Below are 17,261 nucleotides of genomic sequence, written 5' to 3' on the forward strand. Positions count from 1 at the left end.
ATTATGTTGATATGGACAACATGTTTTTCACCAAGTGTGCTACGATGTATCTTACTTTCTGCTGACGTTTTATTTTCTGATGCAACTGCTGGGTTCATATAAATAGTATGTGATTACAAGCGGCGATCTTTCAAATTGCCATTTCTCAGAGAAGTCTCAGAGAAGAAAATGGAACCTTGTGGAAATAAATGCCTCCAGGATCAGCTCTGCTCTCCTCCAACAAAGAGAAAAATGTAGGAAGCAAAATCCAAGTGACTTTCCATTTCTATTTGCATGGTATTTGTTTTTGTTAACTGGGTCACGCAAGCATACTGACCTGTTGCTGGAAGGGCAAGCACATTGAAAAGAACAGGAAAAGGAAGGTTACATCCTGAGATGACGACGCATCTTAATTGATTAAGAGAAGATTGTGTCATTTCTGAGTAGGCTTAGTGTCAAACTCCTGCTTCCCTCAAGCTTTGGCAGCATTACCAGCATGCTGTCGGTAATATAACTCGAGATCTCGCTACCTTTGACAGCTCTGCAAGTGTATTTTGGAAGGATTTAGTGGTTTTGAACAGCTTATTTCACTAAGCCATAAAGAAACACTTTCCTTCAACACAAGCACGAGTGGTTATTTTCTATACTTAATAAGGCCAAGGTAAAGAAAACCCAACTGCATTTTTAAAAATATTTTCTCTTTACACAAGCCTGGGTTATGCAGAGCACTGAGCCATATACATACTTTCACAGAGAAGGCAATAATATCTGACAAAATCTCAAGAGCTGCCTAACTTGCATGTCAAATTTTTCAAGCAGGAGTACAAAATACAAAAAAAGAATAGTCACAACAGAAGTGTTATTATCCCCATCTGATAGGAAGCTGCATCTTCTGCTTATCTCTAGGGACAGAGAAGCAGCAAGAAGGTGAACAACTTCTGTGCATTTCCTGCAGCGCTGTAGCACAGTATTACAGAATTATATTTTCTTTGAACTGTGTGCGGAAGATCTGTGCCTATAAATGGTCCTGCAACCATATGTAGGGCCTACCTATTTATCCTAAAGATTTCCTAACTTGCTGGGTTAGAGTGTGAGAAAGATGGAGAGAGAGAGAACTGTAGGAGTGAAGGAGTCGAGCCTTTTCCCAATACTCTAGGTAAGTTTTCAGATGACCCTGCTCTGTGGCATATCTCATTCCTCTGTCGGCTGCATCATTTATATGAGGCAAATGTGGTAAAGGGAAAGAAAGAAAAAAAAAAAGCACAATCATAAAACATACTCTATTTTAATCACTGTAAGCAGAGACAGCCAAAATGCAGTCACTGAGGGTGCTCCTCACTTGCAGGATTTTCTGCAGCCTTTGACAAGTGTCTTCACTCACTGTTGAAAATAAAGGATAAGCATTGTGGTAAGAAATGTGAAAAGCAATCAAATTAAATACCATCTACATAACCCTGACAAAAATCTGAAAAGTAAACAAAGCCTCCATCACAGATTTGTTACAACATTTCACTGTTATAATTATTATAATATCTTCCTTAGCAACAGCTTATGGTCTGTTTAAGCTACACAAATTTTTAAGAGGTTGACATTGAGATGATTCAGTGGATAATACAGCTGGGCTTTTGCTAAACTACAACTAAAATTTCTTTTCATAAATGACACCTGATTAAGCTTGCTCAGCATCTCATATGTCAGAGGACAGACCCTGGTTGACTGAGAAAAATGACTTGAGAGGACTAAAATAACAGCCATAATAATTAATTATTCTCTTTAAGTTCAAACAGAAGGTAAGTATTGCTGTCTTGCACAGATTTGAAGAAAGTTACTTTCCTAAGATCATTTGGACTAGAGTCCAAATATAGCCAGGATCCTACCCAATGTTCTCCCCACTAGGTTACAGACATGAAACTGTAATTTTTTCCACTGTACCTTCTCACATTAATGCTTTGTGTTTTCTGTCTGCACATTTTACCTCTGGATCACCTGGTTCCTCTCCCATCATCACCCACACATTAGGGAACGGGTAGTTTGGTGTGGATCACTGTTCACTTTCCCTGCCTTGGCATTGGTATTTCACAATGCTGATGGAATTAGCAGATTCTAAGCATTTAACAAAACAGCTTATTTAACTCCTGAGGCTACTTCAAGAGCAGTAGTACCCCTATGTCTATATTCCCAGTGGTGCTCCCCCAGTCTCTGGCATCTGGAGAGTGGTACATTTGTATCACACTGCAGCTTCTACAGACAGGAACTGCCTGTCCCTGTATGAAACTTTCTCTGACTTGACCACAAGTCTGTGCCCATAAGTTTCTAGGGCCATTCAGCCATTAAAATGTTAAGGTTGGGGTCTAAGAGACCTGGGGCTTTTCCATCTAGAGAGGAGAAGACTGAGGGGGGATCTAATTAATGTCTAGAAACACATGAGGGCTGGGCATCAAGAAGGCAGGGACAACCTCTTCACTTGTGCTCTGTGACAGGACAAGGGGAAATGGATTCAAACTCGAGTACAGGAAGTTCCTCCTCAACATGACAAAGAACTTCTTTACTGTGAGGGTTGCAGAGCACTGGAACAGGCTCCCCAGAGAGGTTGTGGAGTCTCCTTCCCTGGAGCCTTTAAAAACCTGTCTGGATGTCTTTCTGAGTGATCTGCCCTAGCTGTTTGGGGTTTTTTTTGTCCTGCACAGGCAGGGGGGTTGGACTCGATGATCTTTGGAGGTCCCTTCCAACCCCTAATATTCTGTGGTTCTGTGATTCTCTGAAGGTGTCTTTAGCTTTCGGTGTCAATTACAGTGATTTCCTAACAGCAACCAATCTGAGTCAGTGTAGAGAAATAAATCTTGCTTTGGAAGGCTGTGAAAGCAAGGACAGCTTTGTCTGCTGTAGTATCAGTAGCACTGCCTCCTGCTCCTCTACTTTACCATCTGGAACGACAGTGAAGGGAGCTGAGGAGTTATGACGGTGGTTGCAATAACAACCAATTTCTTGCCTCTGTCTGGGAGCCATCTGACCTGTTTTGCATTCAATGTCGTTGCTGGAAGGAGTTATGGCTCTATAAATGCTATTGTGTTCTTAGTCATACATTTATTAGATACAAAATATTTTCACCGAGCATTTCTTAGAACCATTACAAAGCACTTCAACATTTGTACATGCTTTAGCCAGTCCTATTCTCTGCCTTGGTGTCTGTGCTTCCCACTGCCTCTTTCCCTCTCCCAAATAAAAGGAAAAGATTATTCGATCTGGGAGATAAATGCATCAGCAGACATGCTTTTGCTTCTCCACAGTCTGGCATAGGGTCTTCTCCAAATCCCCAGATGAACTCAGTGGAATTAATTGCTTTAAAAAGTGTTTGGATCAGGTCTTTTCCATGATCCTGGGGAAGTCACTTTGCCCCCTCTGCTCAGCACACATTGCTGTGAAACAGGGGTGGCAACAGGAACCTACCTTCAAACAGTCTGACTGGGAGCTGCTATATAAATACCTGCATGTTATTATGATGATAGATAAGGAACAGTTACTGGTCCAAGCATTATTACTACAGGTTGGAAAGAAGTAATTTTTGTTTATATTTCATTGTTGCTCAAAGTACTCAAAAGTAAAGAAGGAAATATCTGATTATTAATTATGTGTTTATACTTACTTTCTTCCCATCCAGGTTTTCCTAATGGGAAGAAACATTTCCTCAGCACAGAAAGACTCTGCTAAGAGGAAGGCGTCACAGGACAGAATCAAAGTTCAGAGTCTCTTTTGCACAGTGGCTCTGGTTTGCCATTTTCAGAACTGAAGACTGAGGAAGGAGCCATTTCTCAGGCCCCATTAAAACTGCTGCAAACACACAGGATGCTGCTGGTGGTTGTGTGTGGGGCTGGGTGTTGCAAGACCCCCATGGGTGCTCCTTGGTGGTCCTGGAGAGGGGATGAAGCCATGCTGGCCCCATCAGGGGCTAGTGGTGGCCGAGACAAGGAGCTTGCACCTCCAGGGTGCTTTGCTGCTGGGGGATTCCTGGTCTTTCCCCACCCTGTTTCTCCACATGTCCCTGCCTGCTTGCTGCACTTGCCGACTCCTCTAGCTTCATTGATTCATTTGTTCCTTCCTGCATAAGCTCTCCAAGATCAACCTCGAGCCACAGGCAAGCTCTGAGAAGGGTGGCAGAGGAGGAGAGCAGCAAACTCTTGAATGTGAGGCTCTCCAGCCCTGGTGGAAGGTGGCTGTGCCAAAAGATGAAATGATCGCCTGTCCTCACTGCTGCAAGGTTTTACTGCTCCCTTCACACTTCCATCTGTCTCCCTCCTCCTTCCCTCTTCCCCCCTCCTTTCTCCTCTCTTTTTTTCTGTCAGATGCTTAAAGGAAGAGAAAATTTATGGAAGCAGTTCCAAGAACTGTTTTCTCTGCCTTGGTGCTAGTCGGTGCATGCTCCTGGCTGGCTCAGCCCTCCCTTCTCCCTGCCCGGCTCCAAAACTCCTTCACCTCACACAAAAGATAGATCATGTTACCATTCATTAGGTGACTCCTGGGCCCCAGCCTCCAGAGCTGGTGAGTACATCCTTGAAAGTGCCAGGTACATACAGCTCCCTGCACCTCTTTCACAGGATAAAATTCCCTTTCTAGGTTCCCACCCTGGGAAAAGTCTGAATTTCAGGTATTTTTCTGAGACAAAAAAAGTAAATGATGCTAACTTTCTGTGTAGGGACAAGTGGTAGGAAAAACAGGTTGTCTTATTTTCTGGTTTAACCAAGAAATTGCTTAATAAATTTAAACTAATCTTTCAGAGCAGTGATACATGCTGTTTGGGGGACAGGCTGCTCAAGTGGCATCAGGCTTTTCCTGCATCCCCAGGGCCAGCTTCAGGCATGCTCCAGCATGGAAGGCAAGACCCCAGCTCCCTCCAGCCTCTTCTGCCTCAGTATGACAAAAAAGCAGCTCACCAGTTACAGATGACAAAATTTTCTGAACTTGCTCTGGTCATCCAAGCCCAAGCAGCAACTGCAAAAGGCAGTTCTCCCCTGCTCTTCCTCCTCATATTGTCCCACTCCTTATTTCCTTGCATCTTCCCTTCTTTTCTCCCTATATCTCCCTCCAGGGCTTTTGGACCTCAGTCATACTCTGTCTTCACCAGTGATAATATTGCCAAGTATAACACTTGAAAACCATGATTTAGTCTCCAATCTCTGTTTCATTCTCCTCTTCTTCTAAACCCCAATGGCGAGTTTTGTCTGGAGCTGGATCCTGATCTCAAGAGCAATTTCAAGAACCCAGACTTGTCCCTTGCCTCCCTTCTGCTGGCTCAAACCCAGATCAAATCTGGATTTCTGGGACTGAATTGTCACTTGAGTATTTCTGTACTCGAACCCTACTCATGGCACAGAGACCTCACTGCAGCCAAATGCGAGACCAGGAGTTGAAAATGTGCATTGCAAATGCAATGATACAGGTGCTAACTGAATATTAAACAACATTTATAACACAATTATAGTTGTTATTAAGAGTACTTAAATAAAAACTATTTCCTTTATGCAGTGTTAAATATTTGCAATGCTTGATTTTTATAGCAAAAGAAGCCCAAATGGCCTAGTCTGAGCTAACAGCATCCTGTAACATATTTCAAGTAACAAATTCATGAAACACACTCAATGTGTTTTTTTGACTCATGTTGGTATGAAAAAATCAGCTCAGAAACTAAAATTGTGTATGTCAGAGTCAGCTGAGAGTGATTTTCTGGATGTGAAAGGGAAACTTAGAAATTGAGTGGCAAAACTGATGAGCCCCAAGGCCAGAGACACTTGTGGTGTTATAAAGACTGCCAGGCTGAGAGGTACAGCAGCAGTGTAAAAACAAGCCCATTTTTAAGGTTTGTTTCTTGGCCTTCCCTCTACAATGATGTCTCACCTACAACACAGCCAGTGACTCATCCTTCAATTATTGCTGCTGTCATTCTGGTCCAAACTGCTCGGAGGAAGGGAAGTACTGATAGAGACACTTCGGAAGATGAAAATAACCCTGTCTGCAATGCTTTATAACAGCTTTGCTATAAAGAACCTGCTTTCTCCATGATTACTTTGTTATGAATTCACTTGTGCAACACGTTCTTGGAACAGCACAGTTTGTTTCTGGAAACAGGAATTAATGACAGGAGATACATTACAGACGGGAAATATTTTCCTTAAATAAAAGCTGTCAGGTTAAGTCAGGCTTTTATATTACTGTTTGTAAAACAAGGTGTTTACATACCTGTAAACCTGCCATATTTATTTCCCCCCCCCGATGAAAGTCACCTTTAGGAAAGTAGGTGGAAGCAGTTCTTTGGCACTGGAGGCGTGGACAGAGCAGAACAGGCCAAGCCACCACACTTCCCTGTCCCTTCCTACACCTGCAAGGTGCCAGGGCACAGGACGAGGTGCCGGGGAGCTGGGGGGCTGCACCCCAAACTCAGCACTAAACCCTGCGAGCAACAGGGATGTGCAATGTGCTACAAGGGAGCTGTGCACCCCCTTGCTGTCGGCAGGACCCCCAGCTCTGCCTGTCCTGCAACGCTGTCTGGAGGACGGAGCAGGTTCCTGCCTGCAGCCTCCCTCCTGCCTATCACTTCATCTGTCCCCAGCTCCAAGGGAGAAGCCTTAGTCTTTACTGTAATGCTAATAATTAAGATACTCTAGCTGATAAATACAAGCATAAAGAGCTCGATGTGCTGTGCATCCTTCCTCTGCAGGCAGGTAGTCAGGTGTTTTTATCTAGAACATAATCTCTGAAGGAAAGTATTTATAATTTGGCAATCATCATCAAAGTGTTTAGACAATTCAGTCAATGGAAAACCCTGAGGGAAAAAAAAAACCCTAAAACAAAAACATGAAGACAGAGGGATGCAAGGGGAGTGCAAATCCCATTTGATAAACTGTATCTTTAAACAAAACTTGGCTCTTTTTGCCTATGGTGAATTCAAACTTACTGTTACTTTCTCGGTTTCAGAATGTTTTGCCTCCCAAAGGTGAAGGAAAGCAAGTTTCCCAGGTAAACAATATACATTAATATAGAAGTTTGATCAGAAACAAGAAAACTGAAAACTATGCAGGATCTTTGCCCTTCTGCTCTCCTTACTCTGGTGCTGTTGGAGTTGGTGCTGGACATTTTTATTCTGGAGTGAACATTCATGTCCCTTAATTTATCCTGCCATTTGCCCTCCCCCAGGAAAAGTTAATTTGTGTTCAGATAAACACAGATGCACTCCCAAGCCTACGCAGACTATTTAATGAAGAGTTTCCGAGTGGAAACCACACACCATTTCCCCAAATTAAGGGCTGCTTGTTAGGAGCCCTCCGTTCTGCTCTGGTATAAACAGAAATCAGGAGGCGAGGGGCCAGGTCACCTCTTGAACTCTCATCCCCGTGCAAGCATCAACCAAGGGGCTGTGCAAACACAGACCTGTGCCTCTGCTGGGAAAAAGCCAGAACCAGTTGGGTTTGCTTGCTGGCCTGGCTTCGGTGAGGGTGGAGCTGACTTTGCAGGCATAGGGCTGGAAATGCCTGTCTCCTGCACCCTGGAAATCCTGGAGGGGGGCCAGGCTCTGCCAGTCGGGCTGCTGCAGGGAGGAAGGAGCAGTAAGCCAGCAATTAGTAACCCTGCTACTAACAGGAAGGATTGCTGGGAAGTATAAATAGGGTGGCTGTTTATGTGTGAGTTAGAGGAGGAAGTCATGTTGATGATGGGGATTTTTTTTTATTATTATTTTTTTATTTTTTTGGGAAAGCTGCCTTGCATAGGGATGGAGGTAGTTTGTGAGACTTGCAGTGCCTGGGTAAGGAGGAACTTCATGTAAGGCTGATTGGGGCTGTTTTTTAGGGATTTATCTCACTGCATTTTACAAGCAGGATGAACAAGAAACTCATGAATAATCCACAAAGTAGTCATAATAAGCACAAAATTAAGAAAAAGAATGTACAGGCTTTAGAAAGGGAATTAATCAGGAAATACGACTCTAGAAGAACTGTCAGCATTACTTAATGATCTAGACGTCTGAGATGAAGCAAAACTAAGGTCTAGAAAGTAATTTGACTTCTAATTTTCACCAACTGCACAAGCCTTCTTTGTCATCAGTCACCTTTCACTTGTACAGTCCCTCCAAAAATCGAAGGGCTGTGCTGGCAGTACAGAAGATAATGGGGTCGGGACCCTGCCTTTAGGAGGGGGACAGAAGGCAGGGGATAACTGCAAATAAAGCCCTAAATAAGCTTTTTTTTTTTTTTTTTTTTTTTTTTTTTTTTTTGTACATGTTAAAAAACCACAAAGGAGAAATGGGTAAATATCCTTAACTTACCTATCTATCCATCCACCCATTCCCAGGAAGGACAATGGATTCCATAGGGAGTGAGTTGGAAAAGGAGCCATCAGAGCGCAACAGTGAATTTCCCCAAGTTATTACAAATCAAGAATATTCATTTATTAACAGTACTAAAAGTGAACTACATTTGGGTAGAGGACAACGCCAAAGCATGCCTCTTGGAACATCATCTCCTCCACTCCATTGCAAATGCAAAATGCAAATCAGTCTCTTAAATATACCAACCCTGTCCCCGCTGGAACTCACAGCCCTGTGTAGTTTGGCCAGTCCATCTAACCACTGAATTAAAAGGAAAAACCAGACGTGCCATGGGGTGCAGGAATTATTAGTGATGACATGTATCACATTTGGAGCAATGGGGCAGAACGACAACATAACACGAAGAGGAAATGATCCCTGACATGCCCTTCACTTTCTTTAATGGCAATATAATTCCTGGTCCAAATTATGTAAGGACCTCAAGAGCTGTTTGACAGTACCTGGAGGAGATGACCATAAAAATTTGCCAGTTCTTGGTTAAATAGATAGAGTTTCTTCAGCATTCCCCACACTTCCTCGTACTTACTTTAGAGAGTGCTCCTAATCTGAGGCAGTGATACTTAGCTTTCATGCAATTGGCAGGTCTAAAAGGATCATTGTATGTTTTTATGCTCAAGTGATAAATCTGGATGGGAGTTCCTGGCACGGCCAATGGGAATGTGGATGTGTGCAGCAGAAGACAGGTTTACAGCACTCAAACCTGGGAGAAATAATTACGTGAGACTCTTTGGATGAAAACATAATTAAGCCTTATTTGGGTTTGAAAGTCTGGATTTACAATATATTTCACTCACCATTTTTCACTTTCATGCACTTCTGGCAGTTTCTGCTTCCAGCTGGGACAAGAAGCCAAATGGCTGGAAGTGCTATGAAGCAAACAGTGGGAAACCCACATACTTTCAGGAGGGCATGCTGGCAGTCTCAGGATGAACTTTGTTCTTTTGGGACACAGAGTTCCATTATATTTCTCAGGCTGAGGAGTATGAAGTAAAAATCAAGGAACTGTGATACTTCAGGGGTTTAGTCAAAGTGAAACCTTTTTCCATGTAAGGGAGAGGAAACACCTGAGGTTCAGTTGTGTTTCCCCAAGGAACCCTTACCTTAAGGCAGGGCACAGCAGAAAATACAAAACTCCCATCCTGGGCAAGAATCAGAGGAAAACAGTCGACATTCTCTCAAAAGGAAAGTGTGATGCACTGGTCTGGACCTCTTCGATAATGATCACATGTACCAGCACTTATGCTGTGCAGTTTCTATGCACTGTGCAAGCAGGAACAGTAAGTTGGATGCAATAGAATGGACTGGGCTGATGGCCTCACTTATAAATTTGTGAGTATTTCAAGCAGCTCTGAAAACGGTTAACTTGCTGTGGTAAATATTTTGCAATATTGTTCCTTGAATCATTAGAGCATGCCACTATCAATACAAAAAATCAGCATTTCAAAGTCCCTAGATTTTATTTCATGGCCTGAAAAGTGTTGCAAGAACCATACCATAGACTTCTGCAAAGGGGAAATAAATAGAAGTCCAGAAAAGAGACCATGTGAAAATGTTTTCCATTGTAAGACACATGCTCAGCACTTGTTCAGACTTTGTGAAACATCAGGGCCTGACCACAGCCACAAAATTACTTCAGAGGTTTCCATGTCAGACCTTTACACCACCATCCTACCTAGACCTCTGACCTCAGTGCCTATAGGAAAGCTGATTCTGCTCACTGTCACCTTCTTACTCTTTCATGTGGCTGAGGAGGTAGAAACTCCAGGGTTAGGCTTTCACCAGTGTGACTATGCACTTGGTTGGAATTTTGGCCAATATGTTCATAAATAACGTACACATCAAAGAATGCAAAATATTGTAGAGTGGCAACACCCATTACCTCCAGCACTGGCAAGGATTATATTATATAAACATTTATGTAATACAAAAATTCCATTAATTTAGATAATAAAGATTAATACACTAATCTGAAACCACACAGGCCTGAAGAGAGCCTGAATGTTTTTTCCATTAGATCCTTATGAAAAGAAAATAAAAATGAAACTACTTCTTGTTTTGAATGTTTTGAATGGAGATTTGCTTTTTGGACCATTTTAAGTATGGATGTTGGATTGTAGCTGCCTTTGTGCCTCTTGTGTAGAATTCATCAAATGAGCCCATTATCTCCAGAGGCTATTGGGACAGACTAGAAAAAGTAGACTTTCTGGTAAGAGAAACAGAAGAGGTAAGGATGGAGGCCTTGAGTTAGAAGAATGCCCAAGAACCTCCCCAGTTGTGGACCTTTGAGCTTAGAGAGCACTTTCTGCTTTATTGGAACCACTCACACACTCAAAGCTAAATAGATGCTAGCTTTCCTCTCTGCTCCTCACATAGAAAACACGAGAAGGGGAAGCACCTGGTCTCTGTATTAAGGCAAGAAAGGGGACAGGAAAAAACCTGACACTGTTCAGTGAAACTACTGGATAATAACACACAAATACTCTCTTAAGACTAGGAATGCAACAGATGTTTCAGAAGGATAAGATAGATTCTCCCAAGGTTATACTCAGTGTGCTAAAATGACAAGACTCCCAAGTGTTCACTTTTTGATGGCAACATCTAAACATGGGAGGAATCCCCGTCCACAGGAGTGAACCCAGCATCCCCCTAAAGGCAGTAGCTGGTCCACCTGAGTTGTTTTGCTCTCACAGAATGTGACAATCCCATGATATTTAAGGAGATGACAGTGCATCTGGCATGGAACATCCTAAGTTTTGCTCATGGAAGAGCACCCTGTCCATTCAGCTGCCAAATTTCTCATTTCCAGCCATGACACAGGTCACATGCAAACCAAGAAAGCAAAAAAGAGGCTCAGGAGGAGACAAGTAGTTCAGTGGATGGATGCCAGAAACTCAGCCTTCAGAATGAGGGGTGTCACAAGCTCCTTTCTCACCCACAATACGTGCACAGTTTCTCTCTGGTGTTTCCCAGTTCAACAGTGGCTTGTCAGATTGCTAACTTTAAGTATACACTCAATGACATGCTGTGGACTTCTCCTGGGCTTGGAACTGGGCACATATCTCACTGCCTTCCAGAATTAAGATTTAAAAGCAGATTTTAAGACCTAAAAGCCATGCAATATTAGAAAGGTGTGGAATTAGGCTTCCACCTCAAGTGTCTCAGTAATCCAAGCAATGTCCAAACCCTCTGTCTGGTTTGGGTTATCTGGAAGTAGTCCAGCCTGCTAGATTATCCAGATAGATAGTGAGCTATGTATGTTAACAGGGAATTTAAGTAATACGATTTACAAATGGCAAGTACACACTCTGGTTTCCCAGCTAAATCCCAGGAATGCATTGCTTGGAATTTCACACAGCAATCATAAAATCCCCCAGCACACTCCTTGTATTCCTTCTGAAGGAAATACAGTACCGAAGATCTTTATAACTCCCTTTTTAAAACTGATTTTACTATGTAGGTCTAATTCTATAGAAAACAACATCATGCCACATTGCAAAACCATACTTTCATCACAGCCTTTGCACTACATTAGTCTTTCTCATTCCTGCCCACCCAACAAACAGCAGAACACAAACCAAGACTGAAAACCACCAGCATAGTGTCAGACTGACAAAGCCATATTGATTTCCTGAACAAAATCCCAAAGCATTCAGTTTCAGGCTGAGTTTAATCCTAAACTTTACACCCTCACAGGATCATGTTGGCTGCTTTGTCTTAGAAACAGCCTCCTGGCCACTCCTGGAGTGGCCTGGACAATCTAACCTAAATTAGATTGTCTCTCGGCTGGCTATTGCATGGCACCAGAGAGGAGCGGGAATAGCCTCCCTGCAAGGATAATGAAACTCACACTGTAAACTTTTGCTGAAACTATACACCTTTCCTTATTCCTCTGTTCTCAAAATCAAGTTTATAGGAATTTTGTTCAGGAGTTTGTCAGTTATCTTTACTTGCAACATTAGGAACTGCTATTAAAGATAATAGGTAAGAGGCAAGTGGTAATAAGGAGAAGGTGATAGCTCTGACTGACATCTTTACTGGCATGGGATGATGGAACAGTTTATTAAGCTTTTCTAGTGGTGGCCCAAAACACAAGATTGGCTCCATGATGTCTCACCAAGAATGCTATAATCCTACACAACCTCTTCAATGGGAGCTGGTGACATAAGAGCTTCACAGGAGGTCACACCATTGCATCAGCAGGTGTGCACAGGCATGTAAGGCCTAAGACATGGATAGGCATAAAGTGTCCCCTGAAACCTGGATTCTCCCTCTGGGGGCAAAAGAGCATTTGGAGTAGGTTTAATGTGGGAGTAAAAGGGTCTGTTTCTTTTTGAAATGATTAGTATGGGAGGACTACCATCACCCAGAAACCATTCTGGTGTCTCCCAAACCGTTCTGGAGCATCTATCCTGTTAAAACCACTGCACTTCTCTGTGTCTGGAGTTAATTTTCACACAGAGGGGCAAGGCTGGGCCCTGCTTTTCTGGTGGTTCTTGCTCTCACTTCATGGCCTTTTTGTTTGCATTTTCTGCAACCTTTGAGCGATAAGAAGAGTATAATAATCTGTCTGTTATCTCCCAGCCAAATTCAGCTCAGCAGGTTCAGAAGATCAGCAGCCTCAGAGATTTTCTAAAACAACTTCCTAGCCATACATAATAGATACAGGGCACTTTACAAAGCAAAACCAGATCTTTGCTCAGTCTAAAGCCACCCGTGAAGTGTCAGTCTGCAGGAATCCATTCACACATGTTTTAATCAACTTGTAAGTTACTCTGGGTATATGGGAATAGTTAAATTTATAGAGCTTGGAGTCTGGCCCATTAAACTCTGTCTATACTGTTTTAACACTTCTGGAAGCCTACATTCAAATTTGCCTCAGGTCACAATGGAAATGAATACTCCTATTTCCAGCGAAATACCCAGCACAGATCCACCAATGTGTACTGAGAACAGAACAAAAGCTTCCCAGTGCCATCCATGGGGCTGTGGAGAGACTGGGCAGTGAGGAGCAGAGGGGCTGTGCAGGAACATCCCACTGCCAACCCATGGAAAAGAGGAAAACAAACCTTGCCCAACACACATGAGCAGAAAGGTGCCTTGCTATACACAGCTGAAATGAGACCCAGCTGTTTGCTGCACCCATCTTGGTTTCCAGCTGCTCATTTGGACATTTTCAAAGCATCTGCAGGTCTGCCCGTATTGGTGGGGTAGGGTTTTCCACTGCATTTTCTCTTGGAGCAAGTTTTGCTGATAGCATCAGCATCTGTGGGGCAACAGTGCGAGCCCTGCCCCTGCGAGCGCCGTGGAAACCAGAGACAGGGGGTTTGCCAGTCAGGACAGGAATGTTTATTTAAATGGAAGGAGAGAACCAGATCTGCAGCTGCTCTACCTGCAATGAGTCTCAGAGGGGAACCCAAGGCAAAAACCTACTCACTTTGAAGAAAAGCATTGAGCCCTATGAAACAGAGAGTTACATAAAAACTAACCCCCAAAAAATCTTGCAGGAATATGCACTGCCTGTACTGAAAGTGCATTTTTAGTTTCCAGAAAACACAGCTACAACATGCATGACTTTGGTTGCCCAGTGACAGGCAGGCTTCCATGCTGGATATCAACAGGAGACTCTGCAGGGGTAATTACTTCAATTATCTTGTTACCTTGGTGACCATGTAACACACACTCAGGCTTTAATGAGTCACCTCAATCCACCCACCAAGGCTCCTGAGTGGATGCCTGCTCCCATGCAGGGCAGGAGCCATCTCCCACAGCTCCATGGAGGGCAGGGGCACCTGAGGGGCTCCAGCAGCACGTCCCATCCTCACTTGCCTCCTCCCATCAGCCCAGCAGTGGTTTTCAGCTGAGAGTGGTGAAGACACTGGTTGGCTGTCCTGGCACACACAATTTTCAAATGGCAGCTGGTGTTTGAGGATGCCCATGAAGCCGAAGCAGTGCACAGGCTTTTTTTCCCTCAGTTTATGGTCTTTCATACACTACTAGCAACAGAGCTGTGAGTGGACTGCGTCACAATGTCAGCATAACCAAAAAAAGCCTAATTAGTGCAAAATAAAGCAAATTAAAAAAAACATAATTACACCATCTCAGGTGCACAGACTGGGTTAACAGTTTGGCTTGGTGACTTTTCCAACCAAAACAATTATATGATTCTATGATTCCATAACTTTCATATTTCATTCTATATTACATCTGTCTACACCGACACGTATCTAAACATAAAATGCTCTGAATAGATAGGTTGATTTTGATTGTCTTATCTCAGTTACAAGGCAACTGCACATATCCTGAAAGAGCCAGAAAAATTACAGAATTTCCTGGGAAAGTTTGTATTAAGATGACAAGTAAGAAAAATATTTCATGTGTTCAGTGAAGGAATAGAGTAATAGGAAACATGCATAAAACAAGGCTTTTGATAATTAAATGATAACGAACCCAGAGTTCTTATTCATCTCTTTGTGCTATTTGAGAAGTCCTGAAAATGAAAGGAAAACACACATACATTTTTGGTGTGTGATCTCTGGCCGTATGCAATCCTTGCACACACCATTGCAACACTATGTGCCGCTCACCGTGTTTTAGAAACACCATATAGTTACTACACTTGCCAAATCAAAAGTTTTCACAGGAAACCAGCTCTCATGCATGAACTGACCATGTGGAAAAGTGCAGAAAGGAGTCTCCCTTTCAGGCCAAGTAAATCCCTCTCCAGCTACTTTTTAATGAAATAATAATTTAACACTCAAATAAGCCCTTTTGTTGTAATGAGGAAAAGCAACTGAGGAAACGAAAAGAGCTTCTAGTCCAAAGTTTTGGAGCTTGTGAGTATTTTGTTTCTGAAAATTTAGTCTTTTTTGTTTTACCACTGTCCCATTCCTATCCTACTTTCATGCCTAGAAATTGAGTTTTTTTCCAGGGGTGGTGAGTTAAAGGCTGTTTCACAGACAAAAGACACCAAAGCATTTGTATTGAATACCCAGAAGTGACAAATTCAGCCTGATGTACAAACATTACATCTAGTTCACATACAACTATGAGAAATCACAGACTGGTTTGGGGAGACCTTAAAGATCATTTAGTCCAAGCCCCCTGCATGGGCAGGGACACCTCTCACTAGACCAGGTTTCTCAAAGTCCCGTCCAACCTGACCTTTAACAATTCCAAGGAGGGGACCTTGTGTTCCTTGCATTCTTTTTTTAAATTCTTGCTTGCCTAGCTTTCTTCTATTTTTAAGTTGGAGGAAAAAAAGAATCAGAAAAATCAGCAAATAACCTTGCAAGTAAACTGGAACAATTTTTACTACCATCTTCTTAAGACCACTAGCCTAAATTAAGCCAGAGGGAAAAAACGCAGCTAGGGTTGCTACATGTATTTCCCCTGAAGCAGGCAGCAGACATGTAGAGCTGGGAGCATGCACAGGCATTGCACAGATAGTAATCTTGAAACCCAACTTCATGGCAGCAGCAGCTACAGGGTACCAAAGTAACAACCTTTCCCCCTGTAATCACAACAAATTATTTTTAATCACAAGCAGATGGGATTCATAATCAGTTTTCTGAAGTCAATCTAATGAGAGCCCCAGCAACTCTGAGCTGAAGAATTACTTTGGAGGGCAAGGGAATACCTATAGGTCAATTTACATGCCTTGGCAGCAATGTGCAAGCCAATGGGGACATCCAGAAGGAAATAAGGTCAAAAATTGGCAGGGCAGCAGCTGCATTTACCAGTTTAAACAAGAGTTGGTTGTTGCAAATCTACATCTTAAAGGCCAAATGAGCAGCTCATAGACCAAACTATGAATCTTCAACTCAAATGTCATTTCCATCCGAACATATGGCTATGAAACCTGGATGTCCCCCAGAGGCACACAGGCAGGCGACTTCAAGCTTTAAAAAGAAATGCCTCAGAAATGCTAAATAGAATGAAAATATGAAATGGAATGAAAATATGAAGTGGAATGGATTTGTAATGAATGTCAGGAGCTATCAAGGAGCTCAACAACTCTGTACCTCTGGCACAACTGGGTGCATTTAGGACACATGTAAAGAACAGAGGCAAACATCTGCCCCATTTAAGCAGCCACAAGGTAACCAGAGGTGCAAGGTTGACTACATGGCTCCACTAAACATGTTCAGAGGATGCCCAAGAGTAGCACGAGGGTGAACATGCAGGGCAACACTGCCTGCAGCAGCTGAGACTTGGTGACACAGGTCAGGGTCTGTCAGACTCCTGTATGACTGATCAATTAATCAGCCTAACTATCAACTCAGCTATTTCCTGACACAAAGTGGTATGGACCATTTGGTGGGTAAGTTATTGGCTGGATGGTCTCACCTAGAGAGTTGTGGTCAATGGTTCAGTGAGCAAGTGGAGGCAAGTGATGAGTGGCATTCCTCAGGGGTCAGTATTGGGATCAGTGTTGTTCAACATCTTTGCTGGAGATATGGACAGTGTGACTGAGTGCATCCTCAGCAAGTTTGCTGATGATACCAAGCTGGGTGGAGTAGCTGACACCCTAGAGGGAAGGGATGCCATCCAGAGGGACCTTGACAGGCTGGAGAGGAGGGCCCATGCCAACCTCATGCAGTTCAACAAGGCCAAGTACAAAGTTCTGCACCTGAGGCAGCACAAACCTCAGGCACAAATACAGGCTTGGGACAGAATGGCTAGAGAACAGTCCTGAGGAAAAGGACTTAGGGGTGGTAGTAGATGAGAAGCTCGACATGAGCCGCCAGTGAGCGCTGGAGCCCAGAGACCCAATCACATCCTGGGCTGCATCAAAAGAAGTGTGGCCAGCAGGGCCAGGGAGGTGATTCTGCCTCTCTGCTCTGATGAGACTGCACCTGGAGTACTGCCTACAGCTCTGGAGCCCTCAGCACAGGAAAGACATGGAGCT

Source organism: Apus apus, chromosome 4, assembly GCF_020740795.1.
Source record: "Apus apus isolate bApuApu2 chromosome 4, bApuApu2.pri.cur, whole genome shotgun sequence".
In the NCBI taxonomy this organism is placed as follows: Eukaryota; Metazoa; Chordata; class Aves; order Apodiformes; family Apodidae; genus Apus; species Apus apus.